This window comes from Pelecanus crispus, chromosome 10 (assembly GCF_030463565.1).
Source record: "Pelecanus crispus isolate bPelCri1 chromosome 10, bPelCri1.pri, whole genome shotgun sequence".
Taxonomy (NCBI): domain Eukaryota; kingdom Metazoa; phylum Chordata; class Aves; order Pelecaniformes; family Pelecanidae; genus Pelecanus; species Pelecanus crispus.
The window spans coordinates 34,945,484-34,973,246 of NC_134652.1; the positions used below are offsets into that span (position 1 = coordinate 34,945,484).

General features: G+C 43.1%; 1 protein-coding gene across 3 annotated transcripts in view; it reads left to right on the forward strand.

The window, feature by feature from the left end:
• ARID5B (AT-rich interaction domain 5B) overlaps positions 1–27,763 on the forward strand; it is a 120,719-nt gene that overhangs the window by 56,550 nt on the left and 36,406 nt on the right. The window lies entirely within an intron of this gene.

The following is a 27,763-nucleotide window of genomic DNA, read 5'->3' on the forward strand; positions in this document are numbered from 1 at the left end:
CCTGCACGGGGTGCTGGGGTGGCTGCCCAAGAAGCTCGCAGCGGCCGGCCGCTGCCACTTCGAGAGCGCGGCTCCCGTGGTGAGGGCGCTTGGGAAGTTGGTGCGGCTCCTGACTTCTTTGGGTGCCCTTGGGTAGCAGTTTGGGAGGGAGAGGGGCTGCATGCCTGTGGTGTTCCTGGGCCGCACGTGGCCGCGAGCCGGCTGCTCCGGGAAGCCTCGGGGCTGTGAACCGCGGGGTGGCCGGTGCGGCCTCTCTGCTGGGGCAGCCCCCGCTTTTGGGGCTCTCGCGGGGTGGGAGGTGGGAGACCCTCCCTCCTGCAAGTGCCCGTGGCAGAGCTGCGAGCGGGGCTGTACCACTTCTAGTCTGGCGCTGTCAACTTCTTCTCCTTTTTAATTTCTAATTAAATAGCGAATACCTGATGGTATTGTGGGGTTTACATGTTTCCTTAGCTAGAGTGTGGCAGAGAATTGATGTGTAGTTCCAGCAAACGAAGGGCCAGCGAGTGAGCAACATGGTCTTCTGTGCCTGATAAATGTAACATGGGTTTTGTCATCTATTACGCACGTCCGTTTTATTGGTGTCCGTTTACTAAATGATTGTAGCCATAAATGACTAATTTGTTCTATATAAGATTTCCTCTCAATGGCTAGTTTTATGATTCAGCTATCAAAATCACTTTTTGTCATCATAGCGAACAGTAAGGCAAGCTGCGTTCATCATGAGTGCGGGCCACGTCCATCATACATGTTTTCATTTCTGGAGCCATCTTTTTTTTTATTTGCAGTATGCTTTCTTTAGGGCATCCTCGTTTGTCTGTTCCCCTGGTTTCGGTGCCTCTCCTTGGACCACTGGGCCTGCCCAGACCCTCGAGCTTTCGGTCCACCGGTGTCCTAAGCCTCGCGAGCAGCGTCCCCAAGGTGCCGGGGCTCAGCGGTGGCTGGGAGCAGGGGAGACCTTTGCGGACAGGGAAGGGCCCCCGTTCCCGCGCCCGTACAATGGAAAAGAGAAGTGGTTTATGTCAGAATATGGTCACATTCTTCTGATTAAACCCACTCAAAAAAGACAACATTGTAATATTTTCCAATGACTGTTTATCATGAATTACGTCAGCCTTAGTTTAAATTGCTATTATTTCTCCTTAATGCTTCTTGGTGCCTGCATAATTTACAGCATTGGCAGCTGCGGGACTATGAAATAACCTTTCACAACCACCATACAATAGTAAAGAACATGAAGTTTTTGTTGTTAATTATTATGGGACTCCTTTAACTTTTTTACAAAGTGACATAAAATATTGTTGAGGTATTTATGGTTAAAGCTACTTTTACATGGATCTATTTTGCTCCTGGCTAGTTCTTAACTAAAGCAGTCATTTGTGGTTATTATGCCTTGGGAGATATTATGTCAGAACTGGTTTAAGAGTATTATTATGTATCACATGTCATATATTACATGTCAGCACTTGAGGCTGTCTTTCAATAAAAACAAATGTAATTTTAGTTAATGGTCTTTTAGGTACAGGCCATTTGTAAACTTACCTGAGTTCATTTGAAGGTATACTAAAAAGCTTTGTTCTCCCGGAGTGCACTTGAGTAATTTCATTTCAGCTTGGGATGGAATTTCCAAAATACTTGTCATTATTTCAATCAGAGGGTGCTGCCTCTAAAAAGCAAATAGTTTCCCAATACTGAGGTTAATGTACACATTTTAAGGAGCTGTAACTGTTACTCATTACTTTGTTTACTTTTCCCCCCTTTGGAGCTCACGCTTCCCAGGTTCCCTACTGGTCAGGCTGATAGTAGTATCCCAGGCAACTAAGCCACCTAATGATGATACTTCACTGTGCCACTTAAATGAATAGCTTATACCTTCTAGATAATCCGTGGGTGAAGGGGGTTATAAATTAAAGATTGCAGGCGAGTTTTAGGTTTCCTTGAAGTTTCATTTCAAATCTGGAAAATGCAAACTTACACAAAGCAAACTTTGAATTAATATGTCATTCCCCTTGGTTCCAAATACTATGCATATTTTCCAGTACTTACTTATTTAAAGCAAGAAATGAAGCATATAGGGTGTGCCAGAAGGTTTACAAAGAATGAAAACACATAAATGACTCATGTGAACTTTGGGGGGGGGGGGGGGGGGGGAAGCACGATTTCTCTCCCCCCCCAGTCGATGTTTGAGCACGATAAAAATGATCAAAGCCTCTATTTGTCTCTAGTTACATTTTACTCCATGGGACTGCTGGTTTTGGTGACTCTATTGTAGGGAACGGAAACCCTGCTGGGCAAAAAAATCAGTCTCTATCCCCCTACAAATGCTCAGGCTGAAGATGTGAAGAGGCAAACGTGAAATTAAAAAAGCAAGCAAAGAGCAGGGTGAGCATTTTGTGTGTTGCTAAGTTGGAATTTAATAAGAGGAGCATAAAATGGAGCTAAACTTGCCTGGATGCCACGAGATTTTTTAATATTAGGCAGCATGCTTGATTTCCCTGGAAATGAGTGAGCGATCTGAATTTAGAGTTGTTTGGCAGGGGGAGGGGGCATTTCGTTCTCTTTTTTAATCAAAGGCATTTCACAAGCCGATTGCAAGTGAAAGGGGAATCTATCATTACGTAAGAATGTAGCAAACTTTTCCGTTTAATGAATGAATATTAGGTATTTCGGGAGCAGATAAAAGATGGTAAAAGAGGGAGACAGAGCTGACATCTTAGAGATTTTAATCAAGATTGAAGTTAGTAGTGAAAAGGTCAAAGGGCCATTTGTTGAGCCCCTGCTTCTGGCATGGTTTCAAAGCTCGCAGTGCTGACTCGGGGGCTCTGATGTGTGTTAATGAACAGTTGTGGCACTTAACTGAGATCATGGGTTGGTCACATGAATATATATAAGAGATATGAGTGAAGATTTTTTGTTCCCCCCCTTTTTGCTGCAGTTTGGCTGTTGGAAGGACTAAACAATTAAAAGAAATGTTTGAAATGTTTGAACACCACATTTAATCCCCTAGTCTGTAAGGAAAATGAGCTATGAATAATAGAATACTGCTCTAGTTAATATAGTTATTCAAAATTGTGTTTAGCTGCAGATGTTATGCCATCTTAGAAACTTAGACTAAATAATGTCAGATCTTGTTTGCTTTTTTAGTATGTTATTCATTTATTGGGAAATTCAAAATTTAAAACAGCTGGGAAGGGGTTTGGTGTTCACTAAGTAATCTTTAAAATGTGTACATTTCAGACTTACTATTATAGAGCTGTTTAGAAATGACTGAATTGTATATTATAGTTATAAAGTTCTGTAAACATGCTCTACCATGTAGATGACAGGGAAACATGAAATGGGAAAAATGAGATCATTCTGGAGCCAAATTTTATGTACTACAGACTTGATAAAACAGCAAATGGCTTTCTCAGTTTAAATAATTTGTAACTTTCCAGGAACATGCATGGGTGTTATGAACAGTATGTCTAAAATAGCAGCAGAAAATAATGTTCATTCTCCTTTAATTCTCCCTTTGATGTTTATGTCAAAATGAAGGAGTTAATTTATCTAAGTTTCACTGCATGAGTTGGACTGTACAAAACCAATCATGTAGAAATAATAGACTACCATTGGAAGTGCTGTACTATTGCAGTTTTAATAGCTCTTCAGTTCTGCTCAACAATTAGTCCATACATTTTATAGCTGTGTCTTTAAGAAACTGGCACACTCAGCAAAATCACAGTAATTGGGAGATGATGCAATGTGGAGAGAAATCAGAGGAGGAAAATTAATTGAAAAATAGTGTTTTGTTCAGGTTTGGGTTTGTTTTCTTTTAAAATTTTAAACACTGCAGTAGTAATTACTGGTGGCTTAGACTTCTGCAGAATTTAAATTCCACGTGGCTGGGTTTTTGTGAATTTGTTTTTAAATCAAATTGCCAAAGAGGCAAAACAGGGCATTAAAATTCTTGCTATAGTTTTCTCTCTCTGAAATCAAGTGAGGGCATTAAGGTTGATCCAGAGGAGTTTTTTTCCCCCTCTGTTGACACTAGTGCTGTTTGAGTGAGTTCTCATTACCTGTCAGCATCTTCGTAAACCTAATCAGACAGATCACGAACAATACATGAATTAGTTTATCATTTACGCAAACAGATAAAGAGACCTCAGCAATCCCTTTTTGCTTGTGTCCAGTGGAGAAGGTACCAGTGCGTTACCGTGTGAGCATCCAGTGATAGCCAGTGGATGCTAGTATTCTCTTCATAGGACCTTGTTTTTATGCATAAGTATTGAATATGAAGGCAAATTTAAAAAAAAAAAAAAAGTGTTGCTTTTTTTGTAGGTTTATCATTGGCATTTAGGAATTTGTAATCTTTTTTAATTCCTTTATTGTCCATTATGGGCCAAAGGCCAGTGAAGCAGCGAGAGTTTACATTTCAGCTGAAGTTTGGGCCTTGGTGTTACATATAGCTCTATCTTGGTCTTTTAGTGATCAGACAAGCATTTCCTTGTGCCTCAGGGCTGCTGTGTTGGTCTTAATGCCATAAATTACTTCAGGGTAATGACAGATAACCAATTGACTAGAGTAGGAGAGCAAACCTGTTTCTTAGATGAATAAGCAGGGGAATAGCGAAGAGAGAGGTGTTAACTACTGCTGCATATAACGCTAGACAAAATCATTATCAAACCCCCTAAGAGCTAACGTTTTTGGTAAGTCAGTCAAATGATGATGGCTTTCTGCAAAAAGGGTGGTACAATGTGGTGGGATAACTGTGCTACTAATACTCAAATGTATTATTCTGAACTGTGGGCTGCAGAGGAACATGGAAGAGCAGGAAGACTTTATTAGAGAGATTTTTCCCCACTTTCAGCTTTGTGCCCAATTCTGATACCCATCAAGTGAAGGACTGAAGAATATCAATCCCCTTCGTGCATGGAGGAGAAGACTAAGAAGGGACATGATTGCAGTCTGTTAGTATGTCCTTGAGGAGAACACCTGTGACGGTAGAGGCCTCTCTAATTCGGCAAACAGACGCATAGCAGGACCCCGTGCTTCAAAGTGGAAGCAGATAAATTAATGCTGAAACTAAGGCACAATTATCTAGCAGCAAGGGGTAATTAACCATGGGAACAACTTCGCTAGGAGTAACATAGATTCTTTATTACTTGGATCTTTTAAATCACGACTGCCTTCCAAAAGACATGATCCCTACTCAAGGAAGAGATGCTGTCTTCATCCAGTGGTCACTCTGACATTGCATAGGCAGTATTTGCAGAAAGTAAACAAGGTGCTAATATCCTACTAATTTGTTCTGGCTTTAAAAACTGTTACTGTATTAATATATGTAATTTGTAGCATCTGGGCCAGTAAAGGCTAGATTGTGCTGGATTTTGTGTCCATTATACAATAAAACAAACCTTCCTAAAATTTGCTTACACTCTTTAAGTAGACAAGGCAGAGCTTTGCATCTGCTCTGTGGACCAGAGGCTAAGGAACAGGGTTGCACAGGAAGCTGGTGCGTTAGGAGCTAAATGCCAGTGTCTTCGCTGGTCCGGCTTGGTGGCTGTTGATATCCCATGTCCTGTTTGTTCTCCTTACCAGTCTCCATTCACCATGAGCAGTTGCCTGTCTCGGAGCACTGACCGGGCAGCATGCTCCTCTGCTCTGGTCTCGGGGGGCTCACCAGTCCCTTGCCTGTTCTCTGTTGGGGAGATCAGCTCAGGGAGAGTTGGATATGGTCCATTTTAGGCCACTTCAATTACTTCTACAAAGGGCTGTCTCCTCAGCTGAAGTATGGAAAATGTAACTCAACAGCATCTAATTTAAATGTGCAGCAACACGCTGCAAGATCATCTACAGACTTACTGTACCAACTTCATGAGTCTTCCCTGATGAGTCCTTCACAGAAGCCTCCAGTCACCTTACCTTTTTGTGTAATAGCTTTAAGGAGCGTGTTAATTAAAAAGCAGGTGTTAGCAACAAGTGACTAATAGAAGGGGAGGAATTTATTTAAAATCAGCAGTTTCAGCCCACAGAAAAGAGTAAGAGAATATGTGAAAAAGGTAATGGTGATCATCCTGCTAACGTGGGTGACATTCGCAGACGCTGCTGCTGCTTCAACAGAGAGGTACTGTGCGACCTTCCAGCTCTGTCATCACCCTCCTGTGTTTCACTCTGGATTTGCAACTGTAGTAGAAGAAGTTAAACTCGCAGTGAAAACGGCTCTTTGCTGTGGGGTGGCATGTTTACTTTAAGTAGGTGTTGATGATTCTACTTCCCACTTCGTTGATTAAATAAGTCACTTCATCTTACAAACCTCAGCTGAACTTTGCTGAGATGAGCCGGTGTCCCGTTACATACTTTCATAGAGGTAGAGCACAAGTTTGAAAAACAGGGAAAAGATTATTCCCAGGGTCTTTAGCAGCTTGTAGCTCAGAATACCATGTTCAAAATTAGCAGTATAGTTGCCCTCGTTCTTTTATAGCATCCCGATTTTGCAATGAACCATAATCATTTGACTGATTTGCCAAAAAATGATGGTTCTTCAGGGTTTTTTTGGTGTTGGTTGTTTTGAAAGGCAGCCTGTAATTAAGATGAATACATGTACATTGTGAATGTTTAGTTATGGTAGAGATGGGTTTGTTATAAAACAAAAAAAAACCAAAAATTACCTAGCTGCAAATCCTTGTAGTTGTTTAGTTTAGAAGTTTAAGTCAATTTATGGAAGTCTGTGTTTACTGTCTTTAGAGCTTGATCATGACATTGGAATGTATTTTGGAAAAAAAGACCCTATAAAATGAAATCCACATTTATGGGTAAGGAGCACAGAGCACTTAGGATCAGCAGTGAGCCTACAGTATCTCTTTGAAGTGGAGCAAAGAGGAGTACTTGCTGGTGGCATTTTGGGTTTAGAAGGTAATGAATTGATACACTCGGTAAGTTCTGACACTGTAACAGCGGCTGGACCCAACGCCATTAATTTCATGAAAATGTGGACCGTGATATCCCAATGACAGCAGTCAGAAGATAAAACTAGATCTGAAGCACTTCATTTAAAATAAAACTTCATAATAAAGTCAGGTCTCCTAAGACACTTCTTTGGTGCTGCGCTGCATGTGAGTAATCTCAGTGACTCATCTAGCCTCTGACATGCTGCAGCCATCAACATTCCCAGCCACGAAAGTTGCCCTTCATAAAGGAAATATCCTATTTTTGGTATGGCAATGTCCTCAGTTTTAAAGAATTTTCCTCTTTTAAAGTGCTCAGACAATTAATGCCTCATGCATGTATTCAACAATAGTTGCCTAGCAACCATCAGACATATTCGTGAGAGCAAAGGAAGCAGAGATGAATGAGCAGAAACATCAGCTCCCATTTCAGGTGAGCTGGAGAAGGCACCAGGGCTGTGCTGATTGTTTGGGTCTAAGCATGAATATCCATGAAAATTGGACAATCCCGAAGCAGCAAATGTGAGCTCCAACTTGCACATCAGTCAGACGCAGAGATGGGACGAGGTGTGCGGCCAGAAGCAGTTGCAGGAGGTTGCAGTTGGTTGGGCTTTCTTAGTTTTGGGAGCCTAGACCAAAACAATGTAACAGTGGTTAAATTATTTCCTTAATGGCTGAGGAAAGTTTTGCCACCTTGTGTTGTATTCCACCTGCAGCTAGAGAACAGGTGAAGTTCCCACTTCCTTCGGTGGAGATTTCCAGGCATGGGTCTAAGTGCCAGACAAACGCCTTGTGTGGGGCTTGGCTCCAGCCCTTCTCTTGCATTGCCACCTGGTTCCCACTTCTTCTCATTTTGCATTTTAATTTTGGCATAACTTCTACCTCACAGTAGGTTTTCTCACTCTTCTGACTCAAGTCCTTGATGCTTTTTTTGGTCACTGGAAGACGCCATTTGAATGAAATGGAAATCTTTTCCGCAGTATCAGCCCACAGCCACTATGTGTCTGTTTGGATTTTGGTCTTCTGTCCCCCGCCGCCTTTTTTTTTCCCCCATCAGAAAGGTGGAAATGAAATGTTTGGCCTAGGGTTGGAAGGACTGAACTTTTATCATGCTGGGTTGACATACTCTTGGGGACAACTCTGCCACGGCGGTGCTAGTGTGGCCACGTCTGTGCCCGTCCCTTTCTCCAGATGCGGTCTGGTGCTGCTCCACGGTCTCCCCGGTGGTTGTACCATGGCAGCAGCTCAGGGCGCTCAGCACTCAGTGCTCGACACGGCGGAGCGCAGGAGCACAGGGCCCTGGGACCCACAGTTCAGTGGGACACACTTTAATGTAAAAACCATTTGAGACAAAAGAGTTTTGATCTCTAGAAGTGTTTTCAGTTGATTTCTTTTCATTAGACACATGAAAATGAAAGAGCCTGATAGTTGCCCATTAGTGTTGCTCAGAACTTTTTTGACTGCCTGCCCCAATTTTTGAAGTAAACGGTGAAATTCTGACATTTTCCTGTCGGATAGAAAAATTGGATTTATGACCATCTCTACTTCAAAGGTAAAGGTTAAGAGCAAGATTATGATCTCCTTTCCACTCATGTAAATCCACAGGAGTCAATTACTTGGGATTGACAGTGATGTGATTTAGATCAGAATCTGGCATTAAAGCTTTTTGGGGTTTGCTCCTACACCCATTGACTTCAGCGCCACTTGACTGCTGACTCTTTGCTTTTGGTATGTGGTGGTGGTATTTGCATGTGGAAGTGCCTCAGGGGCCCCACATAAAACATTGGTTCACGAGCTTTAGTGGGGTTTTTTTGATTAGATGTTAAAATGTTGAAATCAAAATATGTCGGAGGTGGTCGGGAAGTAGCAGACACACAATGGTATTCAGAATAATGTGATTTTTGAGGTTGATATCTGGTGACTTAGAGCTGAAAAAAATCCCTTATGTATCTTGGAGGTCTGAGGCTTTCACTCTTTCTGATTATAAAAAGCATTTATTTCTGGCCCTGATGGTTGATGAGATATCAAACTTAAAATATGCCATGATCCTATAGTCTGGTAGTGCTTTCTGGCACTGGTTGGTGACTAAATATAGCCAGTTTTGAACCGCTGTGATAAACCTGGAAATAATGTTCAGCAGAAAATTCTCAGACAATTCCATAGACAAATGTGGAATATGAAATGACTTTTCTGGATCGCATCTGGTTCATACTGTATATGCTTTTGTGCCCTGTCTCTCTCATCCCCATGTTTTCCAACTGCTATCCTACAAAATGTTTTGTGGTACAGATAAATCTTAGCTGAAGCATCTCAGTGGTTCATGTTGGTTCATGCTAAAGCAACAAATAACATAAAGGGTTTTTAAACCCCAGCTATTTGACGCATTCCTTTTGGCTTTGTAAACCATTTTGCCTTGTTTTTACAAAAAGAAGGTGTATTTAAAAAAAAAAAAGGAAAGAGAAGAAAAAAGTATGCATTTCCAAAAATCACTGATTGTCTTCAAACGAACATAGTCCAGGAACATGCAGATTCTTGCATTGTATTATGGGATTAGTGGTATTCATCTGTCATGTATAATGTAAAGGTGATACTTGGAGGAGGAAAAGAGCCCTTTTGAAAGGATTTTTTTTTTCTTTTTTTTGTTTTTAGTGATATACTCACATTTGTTTTCTTTTTCTTTTTTTTTTCTTAAACTCATATATACTTCTATCAGGCTATGTTTAATTTCAAGATGGTGTCTTTGCTAGAAAGATAATCAAATGTAATGTCTTCCACAACCTCTTCATATGCATGACTGCATAAAGCTTGTGTAACAGTTTATTATTATAAAATTAGTATAGCATAGCATAGAGCAAACTGGGCCCCTGGCCAGATGAACTAGACAATGAATAGTTATATAAGGTTTTGAAGCACATGTATTAGAACACAAGCGCCCTGTATTTTCTTCTCAATTGTCTGCTGTTTGTTAATGTTTCCCTTTCAACGTGATTGCATCTCAATTTAATAGCACTTGCCATTTCAGGGTTTACTGTGCCAGCGCTCGCATAGTTACATCCCCTCTGTGCTGCAAAGCCTGCATGTATATTAAAACTGAACTAGGCCTGGTTAGCTAATGGGTACTTTGAGAGATATGCACTTACAGAATTAAGTGAGGTATGTAATTGTTAATTTTGTGTTAAGAAGTTTGAAAAATGTGTTTCACCAATAATTGTAATGCTCCGTTCTGTGCAAAGTGTGACATTTTAATTCTTGTTGAACAGTTTCCTACCTCTGCTCTGCGTTTTCATGGCAGGGTATTATTTTGCAATCAAGATAAAAGCATTATTTATTAAAGTTCTAAAATATTACATTACTGGAAGTTTTAAGCAGCAGATCAATCTCCTGTTTCATAAAAGCACTTCATTGATTTTTTTTTTTTTTAATTGGTCTTTGAAGTTAAACTTAAGTTCCACATTATGGATTGTGTATGATTCCAGAAGCAGGGGCATGTTTTAGTGGAGATTTGATGCTGTTTTAAAGGAAGCGATGTACCTGTCACAGAACTGTGGAAAGAGACTTGCATTTGGCATATGCATCTTTGGGACTGTCAGATCCCAGCCTGCTGCATTTTTGGCACAGGGAGCCCATTGACTTGGGCTGTGGGAAACCTACACTCAGCACTATTGGTCCTTGTGTCTTTTTCTGCACCTCCAAAGGAACTTCTGTTAGAGAATTCACGTCTTTAGGAGTCAAATACTTCCCCATGCTTTCGGTGGTGCAGGACAGCCTTTCCACGGTGAGAGGGTGCCCAGTAGCCTCTGGCTGTAGTAGCCCAGGTGTCGCCCAGTGGAGGAGTGACACTTGCACCTGGCTTCATGGTGCTGGATTTATTTGCTTTCTGTGGGTAATCCAAACAGCCCAGAACTCCGGCTTCCCCCACTCCCCATTGCTTCAGTCCTCCTGTTCCTCAGTTCCTTGAGCCAGGCGCTCTCCTTTTGCCCCCCTTCACCGTACGGTCCCATCCCCGTCCCCATCCTGGTCCCTCTTTGTTACGCCAGGATAATGCCATTTCTCTTGTGGCAGCCCTTGGTGGTTCATTCATGCCGTTGCAGATGTAAGACTGAAGCCTACCTATTATTCCCTCTTGTGGAGAGTAAATTAATTCTTCCATCTCTAGTAGGCCTAACTGTGAAATTGCATAAAGCAGGGCTCCCATTTTTCTTCCAGCTAACAGGGACTTCATTTGCATGTTCTGTGTCATCTCGTCTGTGGAGTCTGACCTTGTTTAGACTTTTTGGTTGTCAACCAGCAAGGGAAGGCAATTGAGAAGGGAGGACCACCGCCATTCCCCACTGAGTTCAGGAGAGGCTGTGGCTAGGATTTGACTTCCCAGTAAAGCAAGATTTTCTCATTTGCCAGTAAAGATAGAGAAAGGGCAGGGTGGGAGGAGCATAATAGGCTCAAAACACAATAAAAATAGCAAAGGAAACAAACAGTTTGTGCCTAATTTGAAACCAACTGATCTCCATGGTGATTGCAACAAATCTGTGCTGTGTTTGACTGTTTAGTGAAGAAAAAGGTCAGAAATAGGAGTTCACCCGCCATGCTAGACCATTTGAATGAACAGAGGAGTAGGAGGGTTGGGACCTTCCTGGTCATTGAGTGTGAAGGTGCCAAGAGGGATTTGGGGAATAACCTCATTGAAACATCAGAGGATTCGTGTGTCTTCCTTCTTCATGCATCTTCAGAAAATATCAGCCTTTATAAATTTCCTGGAATTTTTGTTTTCAACAGTGCTGTTCTGTGGAAAGAAGAGTCCGTAGAAGACCTTCAGAAATCAGGCAGTAAGCTTGAAACCTTAGATAAATAATAGGACTAATATACTTGCCACAGTAAATAATAGGACTATAACTCCCCCAAAGCTCTTGATTGACATTGTCTCAAAGTAATTCCTTATGTGAAATAGAAGCCTGAGATAAAATTTCAGCCTTAATTTACAGATATTTGAGATGGAGGCAGAAGGGAGTGCATTAATCCTTACCAAAGAAGAAATCTGTTCATGGTAGTCTGAAATACTGTCATGTGATGAGTCAGAAAGTTTTTATTGTTCACGTCTTCAGAGGTCAGGGCTACTGAGTTTTGGCATGCAGACTGGGCAGATAGGATTTGCAAATCAACACATCTCCTTTTGCTGAGGCCATTGGCACAGAAAACTTCCTGTGTGCAGTAGGAGTGTCTGAGGTTTTTTTTTTTTTAATATGAATTTTAGAGGGGAGAAGATTATACTTTTGAAATCTTTAGTCATAATGAAAAGATCTCCAGAGGTAGCACATGAAGACATTCAGAGTGTACATTACACTGCATCAAGATTTAGAGTTTCTTGAGTAAATATTGACCAATTTGACCTTTGCTTTTCCTCAGTCAATATTTATCTCTTGGGACAATGAATCTTCATACTCACCTTAGTTGAAGTCCAAGTCTACTTAATAGTGTACTTGGAAATCCAGGAGAGGTGCTAATTTGTCTTGGTGCTACTTTTGTCTGTTTAAAATTAGATATACAGAGGGCTTGGCTGCTCATGTCACTTTGTCAGGTTTCCTAAACAAAGCAGCATCAGGTCATGGCTGGCGGGGAGGCTTCTAGGAAAAACCTAGATCCGGCAGCAGGCAGAGTGGGTGAATCTGGGAGTGGAGCAATCCCTTTATTGGAAATGAGGGTAAGGATTCCCATGCAATTTGAAAGCTCTTCCAGATGCTATCAGGAGGAGGGGACTGACCAGGATTAGTCAATAAAATTCTTGCTGCGTATTTCATGAGGCAGAGAAAAGAATTTTTTTGAGCTTTCTGAACCTCCCACAGTCTTCCAGCAGCCTAATCCCACAGAGTACAACATCAGGTATTGTGCAGAACTAAAGAAAGGCACAGCCCAAGAGACCGGTCTGCAGGCAAGGGGGACGGTGGCTTGCCGGGGTCCCACCTTTCCCCCGAGATACGGGTCTGGGAGCAGGTGGGCGCCCAAGAGACCGGTCTGCAGGCAAGGGGGACGGTGGCTTGCCGGGGTCCCACCTTTCCCCCGAGATACGGGTCTGGGAGCAGGTGGGCGCCCACGCAGCCGGGTGACGCTGGGCTCGGCAACCAGTCGCGTCCCTATTGCAGTGGCCTTTTACAGGTGGGTAGGAAAATCACTCCCCGGCCCCTGCTCCCCACTGCTGGGTTTATTACGTCCCTCTGGCTTGGGAGCTGGGCTTGGAAAGCCTACGAGCTTCCCGCGACTTGAGAGCCAGGGCTCGGTCAGTAGGAGCGTAGAGCAAATAGCATAGCCCTAACCAAGCCCTGTCAAATAGGACTGTCATGCCACCTTTATTATTTCAGTTGCAGTTTCAGTATTTTGGGGCCCTGGCTTGGGTGGAAGCTGAGAGACAGCCTTCCCCTGAAGAGTGGGGGTGCTGGGGTGGCACGTGGGGCTGGAGCCACTGGGTCGGGGTCCCTGGACAGGGGGTCCTGGCACCTCCCGTGCTGCTTCCTTGCCCGGCTGCCCCCCTGTCTCCTCTTCACAGTGCCCCACAGCATCACTGGGTGATGGCAGGAGGCGAAAACCTTCTGTCAGCAACAGGAGCAACGCTTTGGGGTAGAAAGGGCAATTACTGTGCTTGTGAGCTGTGCTGTGAGAGCGAGAGCAACTGGAAATGCTATTCAGGTGGTGCCTTACAAATATCTGCGTTTGCAAATCATTTGTCTTTTCAAATGTTCATTTCGCCTTTTCCCTGATTATATTTTCTGAATTGCCATATGTACTTCTTGTGATATTTCAGTCTTGTCAAATTAAGAAGAGAAAGCCTTATAATTAACTTAGGATATATACCAAATAAAGTAATGTTTGTCATTTTTACTGTGTATCTGTCAGTAATATTACAGGTGGCCTGTAAGTTTCAAAAAAAAAAAAAAAAAGTGTCTAACTTGTTTTTGTAATCTTATAACTATCAAAGGTATTTGTTTGGGAAAAAGGCATTGAGAAAGAAGAGCATTTCCAAATTGCACAATTGAAGTTGAAAAACACAGAACAGGCAATGTCATGCGTTTCTGAAGGGCACACTGTTTAATTTTATAGTAACAGTATTTTAAGAATGCTGATGCTACACAGGAAAGAAGTGAATAAATCTTATTGCAAAACCCTGTGACGGTTTGGTGTATTCAAAATGTTAAGACTTAATCAGCCCTGGATTTCTCTTAGGAAAAACAGGACATTTGGAAAAAAAAAAAGAGAAAAAGAAAAAGCCAGCTGAAGCAGTAGTGATTTATCAAAGCAGCATTTGAATAAAATAAAGGTTTGGCATCCTTACTTAGGATAGGCTGGAAAATGCATTTATGTTTTCGTGTACCTTTTTTTTTTTTTTCCTGATGTGCCTGATTGACTTGTTTTAATACCAGTGTTATTTACATTTCAGGGATGGGCCTCTATTATGCAGGAAATTGTCCAAACCCCTACAGCTGTATTTTAAATTGAAATGATTTTTTTTTATGAAGTGATTGTGCAGACTTAATTTAGTAATCTATTATTAAATTTATAGTTTCAGGCTGTATAAAGTCTTTATATAGAACGAAAATGGGCACATATGAAGATCTATGCTATATATACACCTGGTTCTGTATTTTAAATCTTTTACATATGTTGTCCATTTTCAGAAACAAATAAACTGCTGCTTTTGAAAACTCAGCTTCTCTTCCATATTAGGGAATTCTGCAGACTCCCTATGTTCCTTAGCTTCAGTATAATGCTAAATCAGTTTGTACATTAGTCTATTTTTAGTTATGAATGAACTTTATGGAGTGCAGCGCGCAGAGTGATTTCAGAGATTCTCGCTCATAAAACCCGTGTGTCATGCGCCACAATTACAGCGGTAAACATTATGCAAGCTCTGGGTTTCCAGGGGCCCAAGCCCTGAAACTTCCAGGAGGGAAAAGCATCTCCCCTCGCCCTTTTATATGAAATATTACACATATAATAAATCTCATCGCACGAATTCAGGTTAAATTTTGTGACCTTGGCTGCAGCGAGCGGCGGGCGGGCTGCCTGGCATGGCAGCCGGGTGACACTAGAGGGCAACTGAGAGTTTTCTTTAAACTAACCAAGCTGGAGATGGTTTTAGTATCAACTAAGTGTTTAAACCCGGTCAGGATTTATTTTCCTGTCTGCAGATTTCAGATGTGTAACCTCTGAGTTTCCATTGACAGCAAATCGTAATCCAACTGAAGTTCTTCTGGGGGAAAATACAGCGGGAGCGGGTCAGAAGCCTGCTTTTGCCCAAATAAGGCTTTTTTTGCAGACCCCATGTGTTAGATAATGATCAACTGACAGTCGGTCATGAGTTAATAATGCTGGATGCTGAAATATGCATACCATGTGGTATACAACAGTTCTGCGGGGAGAGACAAACATGGCTATAATTAGACATCTGAAACACAAGGAAGTGTGTAAATTGTTTAACAATCCCTCCACTTAATTCACTCAGATAATTTCCTAAGAACCGGTATTGACTATGAAAAAACATTGCACAACGGACTTCATATTTAGCTTAAACCCTACCCTGCTCAGATAAATTAATGAATACAGCTCGGTTTCGTTTGGATTTTTCCGCGTGCTAGAGATTTACTGGGGCTGTAACGCAGAGATGGGTGCAATTCTGTTCGTGTTGATGTTTGGGACGATTGCACCGAGTTCACAGGATTTCCACTCGTTTAAACCTAGGCACATGATCTTACCATCGGGGCTTTGAAACCACCACTTTTCAGGTGTTTTGGCGGTTATACAGATTCCGTTTCTACTCGTACACAGCCTGACAAAGCTACTGGAGTTACCACTGCTGTATTTTACCAGTGAAAAAGTGCAGATTCCCTCCTCTGCTCGGCAACGCAGGGCAGCATCACCTCCGCACGCCAGCGTTAAAGCGCCGTGTCGGGTGCATGCCGCTCCCCAGGGGTGCGAGGGCTCTCTGCGGAAGCAGCGTTATTCCTGAACCCCTTTACAGCTGCGTGCGCTGCGACGGGGTGCCTGGCAAGGCCCTTGCCGACTGCTGCCGGTGAAGTTGGTGATGACCCAGAGATGTGAACGGGAGCAGGGCTTAGGCTACTGCTGCCGCTCCTGTCTCCAGCTAACGCGTGGTGTAGTCCTCGTGGTGGTGGCAGCTGAATGTAGGCATTGAGGGGGGAGCTTACTCTCTGGTTTCTGCCTGTCACTTTACTAATATCTTCGTGCAGGTTGGTTATGCCTAACAAATTTTTGCTGACTTTGCAGTGCAATGATCAGTTGCAAAGAAAAAAAATGACACAAAATTACAATATTCTTACACTAAAAAATAAGAAATTTTTCTTTCTTAAATAATCAGTTACAAATCAGAAATGCAAGAGATTTAAATAATATCTTTGTCATTTTCACATTGTGCACAACTGGATCATCATAGCTTCCTACCTGCTGTTGTCATTCCCAAAAGCAAGGTGTCAGGAAACCGTCCATTTTATGCTTCTTGCATGAATTTCTGCCTGTTGAGATTCATACACAGCGTCCATCCTTTACCAGTCAATTAGCCCATCTCATCTGCCTATCTACGTGGATATCACTGGCTATGTATCTGTTGTATTTTGGAGGTATGTAGGTCACGTCTCCACTGGGTACTGCTGACTCTGCTAGAGAGCAATTTCACAAACGCTGGCTTTTACTGGAGAGAAAAGGAAATATTGCTAGGAAAGTCGCCTTAAGATTTGCTGCGTGTTCTTATTTGCCTTTTATTTTCTGAAGCCCTCTAATGGGAAGTCTACCTTGGGTGTTCTGCCGAGTTTTGATGAGATAGGCCGACTTGCGTGGGTTTGCTGTGCATCTTTGCTTCTCGCTGCTGTGTTTGCGCTGCTTTTGTCTTGGCTATTACATAATCCATTTGTGCCTGCTCACTCCTTCCTCTATTTGCTTTTTTCCTTTTTTCTTTTTTTTTTTTTAACCCAGACTATTGTGAGAAGTCGGAGTATTCTTGAGTATTGCTGTGAGCCTCCTACAGAAAGTGAAGCCCCTGTCCACCGGGTGCTGCTTCCCAGGAGGTGACCTTTGGGGGTGGAGGGCTTGGAGGCTGGAGACTGACTGCAGATTTCTGAGGGAAAGGGAAACGTGATGAACCCGTGTCTGATCCTGTGATGCTGCCCAAGCACGTGGTGGTTCGTGATGAGATATGACGATTTCTTTGTTCAGGGCTTGAATGCTTCTTTCCCATTAGTGACAGAGAGAGTCGTGCTGGCTTGGTCGTGTTCAATGCTTAACGCAGGCTCAGCCTCAAAATATGAATTGCCCCAGTGAGGTCATCAGAGGTCTTTGCATGCTCCAGGTCTTTATGAGTTAGGCATGTACTTTGCTGAATCAAGGCTACAGCTCTTCATGTTCCTTGTCCTGCATAGCACAGTACTTTACTCTATTTGAGCCTATACTCATGTGGTTTCTCACCAGAAGAACCACTGACTCATCTAATCTGGTATGAACCCCAAGTAGTGGCTCATCGGCCAAAATTACCGGCAAATGCTTTCATCCAGTTCACCACCTTTTTTCTGAAGGAGAAGGGAAACAGCTGTTTGAGCAAGGACCACAGCCAGACAGCTGGACGCCTCCTCCGTGCAGCCAGCCAGGCTGCTGCAGCCGCCCGCAGTGGCGAGGCTCTCCCGGCAGCAGCCTGGGCCCGGCGCTCGCCGTGGCTGAGGCAGGATGCCCAGCTCCAGTCTGATATCTTGACAAAGGCCCTCAAATTGCATGCATTTCTTCCTGCACTGTGCTTGTGTCTGGCTCAGGCTCTTCCTGAAAGGTCTTCTGAAAGCTGGTCGTACGCATGCCTCCGTATCCTGGCATTAGATCATAGATGTGGACTGCAGTGCCTAGGCATGCCTGGGTATGCCTCCTCGCCTCTGAGTCCCAGCTTTTTCTCACCTTTGAGGCACTCGTATTACCTGGTGAAGTCACTTCTCAGCCAGTTTTGCTCAAACACAGCTTGAGTGATTCAGACCTCTCTTCGGCCACAGCACCTTCCGACCAGGGTATGTTGAATTTCCAGTGGGGCGCAGCCTGTGAAGTGCCACCCTTGGCTTGGTCAGCGGGGCCAGCAGTCCCTGCTCACGGGTTTCGCGCTGGAGCCGTACTGAAGAGCTTGCGTGGTCGTGATTACTCGTTTGTATGACTCAGTGTTAGCGTTGTGCCAGTCCTTGTGTCAGTGTGAATGTTACTGTCAGGGACCTTAGATTTATTTTGCCGATGACAATGTTGAATATTAGCAAGGCTAAGAGCAACCCCTGTGGAATCCCACCAGCAGTGTTTTCATCTGATAGAAATTCCCCACTGATGCCTGCTTTTAGCTCTACCATTTAGCTAGTTCTTAGTCCATTTAATACATGTTTGAATAAAATCATGTAGTGCTGCTTTTTAATCAAAGTGTTATCTAGAATTAAACCAGCTGTCTTACTGAAATGCAGGTAAATCCCACGCGTGCAGCTAGTTTTCTCTAACCAAGCTTGTAGTTTCAAAGCATAAAATAAGGTGCTTTGTTTGGTTTTTGTCTTTGTTGTTTTAAGATCTGGTTTCTGTAAAACCAAGTCAATTGACTGGCTTTAATTATATTCTTTTGCAAGCATATCATCTGGCTTCTTTGCAAATACGGAACAAATATTTACCAAACACCTCTGCCTCCTTTCGAATCATTAATAACAATCGTGTCATCTGTAGCCAGTAATAGGCCTACACTGGATTTTTTATTATTATTATTATTATTATTTTAATTTGCTCTAAGTTCTACTTGAATGTCACATACTTGTTAGGCTAAGATTTTTCTCTGAAGTCTTCAGCTTCCCTTTTCAATTTACCACACTTTATAATTTCAAACACATGGATGGATTTTGTCAAAAAAAACCCAAAACCTTTTCCATTTTTTTAAAACCCAGATTAGTCAGCAGGACATAAAGAAGCCTGGATCAAGCAAAAGTTTTAACTTCCAACCATGCTGAAATGAAGAAAACGAGACTCCAAGCCTTGTCCTGAATCCTGTCCCCGTCTTCCATGGAAACGAAAAACATTCAATTTTTGGCATAATTGGCCAACCTGGTATTTGCAATGCCTCTAACTTTTCTATTAAAAGCAATGCTAGTCTGAACTGTAATCCATGAAAAATACCACCTTTTTGCTTTTTTCAGAGATTGTCTGGTCAGGAGGGGGGTCAAAACAACAGTCTGCAGCAAGTCATATGTCTCCACATTAATCCACACAAGGAAGTGTCTGTTTCACTTATTTCCAAATGAGGAATGTTTTCTTTAGAGAGGTAGCAAATTGATTTTCCCCACATGGAGCGTGGGATATCTCATTTCCAAAACAAAACTTTCAGAAATGGCTGCACAAGCCCACTCTTTCTCTGTGTGGGTTAGAAAGCAGCATGGATCCTTAGTGTTCCCTGCAAGGTTGTTCGCTGCTGTACTCTGGAGTTTCCCGGTCTGGTCTGGCACGTTCAGTTATAAAGAAAGGAATAAACAAGTATTTGCATTGAGGAAAAAGTCTAGTAAAAATAGTTTTAATATTCAAATTCTTTTCTGTGCCGCTTGAGTAGGCGAGAAGCATGTGTTTGTGGAGAGGCTGTGTGACCTCCAGAGCTCAGCGAGAGCTTTGGTTGTTGGTAGGTGCTCACCACTGACTTCCATAGGTGTACTTAGGATCCTGTAGAGAGTTTCCCCAAATTCAGTTGATACTCTTGTTTCCCAAACAAAGGTCTGTATTTCGTAGTGTAGTCTGATCTTTTGCTTTATTTTCTGGCCACTTTAATTTCTGACACTTTGATGCAATACTGGGTTGGTTGCAACTTGCTTCTCTTCACCAGCCCTGCTCAGTGTGCCTGGGTGATAAATGCCCCACACCATCCTTCTCGGACCCTGTTTCCAGGAGGCAGAAGCTTTTAATAAACTTTGAGGGGTGAAAGGAAAATAAATGGAATGTAAGATCCTGAACTCAGGATGCAGAAAAGGGAATGAGGTGAAGGAGAGAAAACAAAGAGATGGAGGTGAGGAGGAAATCAAGGAGGCATCTGGGACTGCAGAATATTATGCGAGATTAACTAACCTTTGAACAGTTTTTTTGAGACCGTGCTTAAGTATAGCAATATGCTTTTCTTAACTTTCAGATATTGCAGAATGCCAGAAGCCCCCTAGAGGGGTAAGTGTTAAAACCATTAAAACCGTTAACTTTCTATTCATTACATTTTAAAAGGTGCAACATGTAAGCATGTTTTTCAGCCAAGAGCTAACTTTTGCCAGGCTGCTTTAGGGGTGTCCTCAGCAACCAGCTATTTGCCACCTGCCAGCAGGCATGGTCAGTTCGTGGATTTTCTGGAGATCTGGGAACATTTTTCTTACCTTGACCTTGATGGCTAGGCACCTCCGTATGCCACCTCCAGCTTCTGTTTGGCACCTGAATCATGAATAGCTCCGTGATCCGACACATCCTGCCGTTTCCACCTGCCTAAGAGGGAAGGTCTCCTAGTCTGTTCTGTATATACTGACGGTTCTGCAGCTTAGGGCCGAGCATTCTGGTATCGCAGTTTTTGTGTGTGTTTGTGAAAACTGGAAGACGTATGACAGACTGGCACAGTGCAAAAGGATTCTGTGAAGAGGTGTTCTGTGAGGTGTCCTACAGGGAGGAGAGACTGTGGATGCATTCAGCAGGTGTGCGAGCACACTTCCCTTCTGAACCCAGCACCACAGTACATCTGTGTTACTAACTTCTTGCACCTTCCAGTGCTCCACCTTAATCCCAGCTTTGTGATTACCTCCCTCTGGTGTACTCCCACCTCTCATGTTTCAAGCTCACCTGACTGTGTAAGCCCACCCTAAATGTAGACCCAGATCTTCACTGATCCTTCTTTGCTGATGGCCCCGGACATTTTTACAAGTTCACTTGGGTTTTTTGTGTTGTCATGCTCTTGCAGTTGGCAAAAATGCTGCTGTTCCTTCCTTTTCCTTCATCTTTCCACAGGACAGAAACATGGTCACAAAAACAACAGGCAGCCAGAATCTGGTTGGCAGTGTAAGTGCATTAGCAATGCTGAGCAGCTATCCCAGTACATTTCTCAGCGAAATACAGCAATGGCCTTCCTTCCCTTTTCTTTCCCTTTTTTCTTTTTTCTCCCACTTTTGAAGTGTTTCTTAGAAACTGGAGTACCAGCAAGCCAGAATCAAAAATCGTATCAGGAAATAGTTATGCAGATCAGAGAGGCCTGGAAAAGGCAAGAACTTTGATCATGGGCATTACAATTGCTTAGATGTTCTCTAGAGTAAGTAATGTGGAGCAAGCAAGAAAAAGGTACATGTTTTAGGCATGAGTACAGTACTGTTTACTTACATGGTTTGTTGAGCAGCCAACAAGGTCCAAGGTTATTTTGGACTCAGCATGAGTAAGTGATCCAGGTATGACAAATGAGGTAATGCATTCCAGGCTCATTAAAAACTCTTGGCTACACCACTGATTTTGACAAAGTGCCAACATAGCTTGACCTCAGCCGTGTGAAGGCCACTATTTTTTTTTAACACCCTCCCTATAACAACACATCTTTTACATCAGACAAAATATGTGCATCTAGAGAACAGTGTTATGGGGAGAGCTGAACTCATTGGACTTCCAAAGGTAATCAGACTCCTAAAGAAGAGATAATTCTGTTGTAACTAACCTGCTAAAGTTAGGTACCCCAAAACCACAGCCATTGTCTCTTGACTTATTTGTGCATCTAGGGGTGGCCGTGTGTACATAGTACATTGCATTCTCGGCATGGACATGGGTCAAGTGGGCTGACTTGGTAACAGAGATGGTAAGTCCAGTGATCACTTCCCCTTCCTGGGGATGCAGGTAAAGAAGGTGGCTGGTGAAGGTACTGTCTTCCTATGGTGGCCTACGCTTTTCCACCATATGTAGTGTTTAATCATGACTGACCTCAGCAGCTCCCATTCTTGGGTACTTCTCTTTCCCGTGCATAGAACTTGCCATTCTTGGGTTTAACCCAGAGCTGGGAGTTGTACTAGGGCGTCGGGACATGGAAATGGTCCTGTTTCCTGTGTCCTGCTGAGCAGACAGTGTCTCTGAAAGTTGAGCAGCTGAGGGTGGTAGTGGCAGGAGAGCAGTGGCCACAACCGTTCGAATTTTCTGAGTGGGTGGCAGTGTAGCCATCTCCTTCCTCACCTTCTGGCCCTTTCCTGGTTACCTACGATATCCTGATGCTTGCACAGGCTGATGAGAGTGCTAGAGGGGATGATGTAATTTTTCAGCCATGATGCTGTTTTGTGGCTTCATAAACAGAGCTCCTCTCTTTTCTGCATGGCTCTCTTGCTTTGTGGGTCAGAGCCTGCTACCGAGCTTATCTCCGACACCTGGTCTTTTATTCTCTGCTGCAGGTGACTCTGGGTTGGCCTTGTTCAATTATGGTGGTCCGTAGGCAGCTCACCAGGTCAGCTTCTTCCTGGGGTACATTTTAGTCAGCAAAGATGTGCTAATCTACATCTACAGATAATCTAACTCCCTGTGCGATGCGTAACACAAGGTGTGCATTTAACCTCTCGGGTGTGTCGATTTGTAATTAAAACACGCAGGGCATGGCTGGTGTTTTGGCATTGCAGAGCTTAGCCACAGTTTGGGGAGGGGGAGGCAAGGTGCAAGCTTCCGTCTAGGAAGAAGAGAAGAGTGATTAAATCTGCATTTCAGATTACTGAGGGCAGTTACATTACATCAGGAACTAAATGCTTTTGGTTTTTTTGAAGGCAGGTGTGCATGTGAGTGAGGATTTGCACAGAGGTGGCAGTGGCAGCTTCTGTACCTCACCTTCCCTTTCATAGAATCATAGAAAGACCATGGCTGTGTGCTCCTCCTTTTGCTCTCCCGCAGGTAGAGAAGGAGTTTCTAGGCAGCCCAAGGGGTGTTGGGAAGGCGCTCAGCAAGCCTGTGGCCAGCGTAAGCTGTTTTCCCTACCCGAACCGAAGAAGCCAAGGGCATTACTCCTCCCCTCCCTCTTGCCCCAGAGAGCCACGTGCAGGGGAAGGAGCAGCTCAGCAGGAGGATTGTGGCTGCCGCCTCCTGCACCCTACTGCCATAGTGTGCCGGAGGCTGGCACAGCGTGGGGCGGCCGGCCATGGCCCAGGCAGGTGTGGGAAGTGCGTGATTCCAAACGAGACCTCTCTGGCTCCCCATCGCCCTCTCTCACTCCATGGGCACAGGCACAAGCTGTTCTCTGTTCTTTTTCCTTCTGCCCAGTCTCCTTGTGTCCTGCTCAATCACGACTTAATGTTTCATGGTCTTCCGAGAAGTACTGATCCTGAAGTACTGATCCCTCATGTCCAACGGCAAGCAGCAATCTCTGTGTGATTTGCGGTGACTGCCTGTTTCCAGACAACACCCAGGGACCAGGCAACATCAGGGCTCCAACCTTTCAGACATGGAGGGAAAGAAAACATTCCTGTCTCTGGGCAGATTCCTATAGATAATTTTCTTTTCCCTGAGAATTCACAGCCAAGATGGCAATAAGACATACGCCACAATGAGAAGAGTTGTTACGATATGGTTGTCATCATGGCTTGTGTAACTGTTGATGCTCATGACATATCCATTTCACATGCTTTCACTTAATCGGGAGCACAAGACTTTTAGCACCAAGCAGTCAGCTGAAAAACAAAGTCCACACCACATGCATACTGGTTAATAATCGCACCTTTTGTTCTTTATGGTTACAAATGCTGGCGCTTGAATTAGATCTTCGTTCATCTTGGATTCTTGCTTGATTCCTTGCGAAACCCCATGTTACAGCCTCAGCATCCTCTGCAGTCATACGCAGCATTGCAAGTGGTGGCGGTTGCATTGCGGAGCCAGCCGGGTTGGTGGCCTCTGAGGGACAGGTTTGTTTAAATGACACCAGCTGGATCTGCTGCTCAGGGAAACGAGGAAGCAACATGCTGATATAAAACTAGCATCCAAGGAGTGCTGAAATGGTGCCTCTGAACTCCTGGTGATGGGTAAAGGTAGCAGCCACAACGGTGACACGTATGGGAAAGATAACCAGCCCAAGGTGGGAACGCACTCCTCCTGCTCTCCTAACACGAGGAGCGTTAGCTTGTATTGTGTGTGTTTTGCAGTTGGCTGTGTTTTACCTGGTCATACACAAAATGTTTGCCAGGACTCAGCTGGTGAAGTGGCTTTCCCTGCTGGGCTCCAGATTGCTGTTGCACCTACAGATTTTGCAGGGACGATAATTTCTTGTGCGTTGCCATTGTCTACATGAACTTGCCCTTGGTGATGACTAGCAAACTTGGGATGAGCTGTCATCTCAAGAAGAAGCTCCCTGAGTCAGCAAGGCACAGGCGTGTGTGGGGTTCAAGTGGATGAAGGCCCTTTCGCTTCCAGAGGTCTGAACTCAGAGGTTTGGGCCATTTGTATTGTACGAGGTGTACGTCTCTGCTGACAGCCCTGCCGTGCGTGCCTGCCTTGAAGAGCAGCAGCTCTGCTCTCCCAGGGCGTTGTCACCGGCTGATTGCAGGCATGGGGGTGTTCAGGTCTGCATCCCAAACCTCCAGCGTGGCAGGCACCTGTGCTGTGCTAGTATTGGTCCTTTGAATCACACCTAAGTAGAGGCAGAAAAAGTTCCCAGCAGCCCACCAAGGGTCTCAGTGGACATTTCAGTAGCTGAGTTTTCCCCTCTTTCAGATCCATCAGGAAACAAGCAGAAAGGAAGGAAGGGAAAAAACCCACAAATTGGCAAAAGCAAACATGTTATGAAATGCACAGGAAAGAAAGTATTTAAACTGGTAGTATGTCGTATCTTTTATACTCCTGTTTCAGGCAGTTAGACTAAAGAGGTGGCAAATAAATGCAAACTTTTTTCTGTACTTATTTATTCAATTTTTTACTTTGCTTTGCTTATGTTCTCACCTTCTGGGAAGGCGTACAAGTTATCAGGTGTCGCTGCCACAAATGCTTTCAGAAAATGAATTTGAAAGCCATATACACAATCGTGAAGAAATTGAGTTGTTTCAGATATTCTCAGGTAGTCATGCCAGAAGTCCTTCTCCACCGGAAAGCAGAAAAGGACATGGGATATTCACTTAGCTGTCCAGTACCTACTGAACATCCAATGTCATCAGAAAAAGTGACTGGGACTAAGCCACAGCATGTTTGTAAAAGTGCTTTAAAATAATTAGGAATAACATATTCAAGAAATCTTCAGTGTGCTCACGAATTTGTCATAAATGAAACAAAAATGAACAAAATTAAAACAAGTATGCAACTTCTACATTATTCTTTCAGTCCTAGTCATATTTCCTAGCTCAAGAGAACAAAATGCATATAGCTGAAATATAAATAATCTTCGAATAATGCATTTGTTTGTAATGATTTAGGGAGCAAATGTTAATGGCTTTGTTTCAAGTGTGACTGGAACTGTTTCAAATGTTTTCTTTTACGGAGTAGATACTAGAGGCAAGGGCCTTCTCTTCTGGTATTAATTCTTATTGCTGCTTTCTTGTTAATTGTGCGTCTGATCTGGAACGGCTTAAAGTGATTTAAAGTCGTACAGTGCCGCATGTGGGACGCTCCTCGTGTGCGCTGCCGACAGACCTTCCCGGCTGCAGCTCCTGAGCCATGGGGAGAATGCAAATACCCCATTTCAGGGTGGGTTTGTGCCAGTTCTGCCGTGGAAGGCTCCAATTCAAACAGTGTTCATATGCAAGCTCAATATACCTGGAATTCAGGAACAAATGCCTTCTTGCTTTTAAAGCTTTTAGCAAAACATTAGGAGTGCTTTATAGTGTGATACAAAGTACGGCGCCAAAACTCAGGATAACAAGTATGTTTGGAAAACATTGAGCCTTGAACTAGTTTCGTTATTTATTAAAAAAAAAGGAAGAAAGAAAAAGTAATTCACATGCAAGTGTGTTTGATCCTAGCCGAACCACATCTCTCTCCAGCTGTTGGTTGGACCGGGTCGGGGGATCCATTCGTTCAAAGGTTAACGTTTTAACGTGTGTGCCAGGGTGTAGTAAATCGAGGGAACATTTCTATTTTCTTCAGCACGTTTTTAAAGAAGGTGTGACTGCTGGGGCTCACCACGGTCAAGGATCTGTCCACCCCATCCAGGTCATGTGCAAAAACAAAGCAGGCATCAGGAAGGCGTGAAAGGCGGAGGGATGAGCGGGGTTTATAAATAAGGCAGGGCGGCGTGGCCGGGGCTGGCAGTCTGGCAGCCGGCGCTGGAGTCCTCGGAGCTCATCCCACGCTCCCGCCGAGTCGCTCATCTCTGTTTATATGAGTAATGGAGCGGCTGGGGGAGGGGATTTGTAAGCACGGAGCAAATACTCTTAGTGTTCATTTTGTGTAAGACAGACATCCACACCAAGTCGAGACTTCCAGCGACGTAGTGTGCAGTCACATGCTGTAGCATTCATGAGTACAGATATAAATCAGGCAGATGTTTGTCGACTGGAATGGGTAATAATTTCTTTCTCTCTTTGTTTGATTTTGCATGTTAGCCTCAGATGACAATTTCAGAATTGCTTTCTGCAGTACTTTTCAATAAGCAGAATGTGCTTCACTGGAGATAGATGGAGATATTGCTATAGGGAGATAAACATAGTTTTATATAGACACAAATATGGACTTACACACGTACGCACAGGCACATATATATATATATTTTTTACCATGTGCCAGTGCTGGGGGAAGAAAAAGGATGTGTCTTTTGGACTTTTGGTTTTAAACCCATGGCTTTTCTTTTTCTCTGAACAGACCAAATATGACAGTGCTACTCAAACTATAAAATCAAATTAGCACCCTTTATTGTGTTTGCAAACTAATTAAAATGTAAAATGTCCTGAAACCACTGGCTGACTGTGTGACAAATGTAAGATTAGAAACAATTAGAAGGCACTCAAGAGGTTTGTGGTGTTTAGATTTCTGACATTGTTCTAGTCATCCCTTTAAGTAATGAAAACAATGGTTACCTAGAAATTAAAGGTTTAAAGGAAATTATCTTCTTCGGTACAGTCATTAGTTAATGATTGTTTATCATTTTAAATGTTGCCATAGTAGTTGAAGGCTGATTTTTAAATCCGAAAGCAGGCAGGACACGTAATAATGAGCAAACATCTCCTTCATCTATTATTTCTATATGTGATCATAACTTATATTGTAATACCACTATTGAAAGATGAGTCTGATATTTTTTTATGATGATCCATATCCCATTCTATGTATGGCTCAGCACGGTTAGGATTTAGTCACTGTGTTATTTCAGAGCTGTTTTATCTTAAGAATTGGACAAAACTGAAAGTGATTCATGTTAATTTATATGTGTGGTATGTAACCCTTATGAAACAGTCACTTCTTTCAGTACTTGTCAACTTCCAGAACTAGTTGTTAAGGGGTTTTTCGATCCATTTCAGGACTCGGGGGTAATTTTTTTTAAAAAAAAACTTTTTTTAGAACTTTGACAAGAATGACAGGATATATAAACATTTCTTGGAGCTGTAAGGAATTTGAATATTTCAGAACATTTCCAAAACCAGATGTTTCCCAAAGTTGGAAATAGTAGTTAGTACTCTTACTTGAAGATTAGAAATAATAAATGCAGCAGGCTGATTAATGCAAAGTTACCTATTAATATTCTGTTTTGTTCTTTTTTGTACCATGGAGAAATATTTGTGCTTTCTCTCCGAGCCCTTCAGAGACTGGTATTTGACTTTATATTAATTAGTTATGTGAAAGTAGAATAGATTAGCCTTGGGGGATATTCTATAGAAACGTATAGTGTGTCAAGATGTAACCCATGGAGG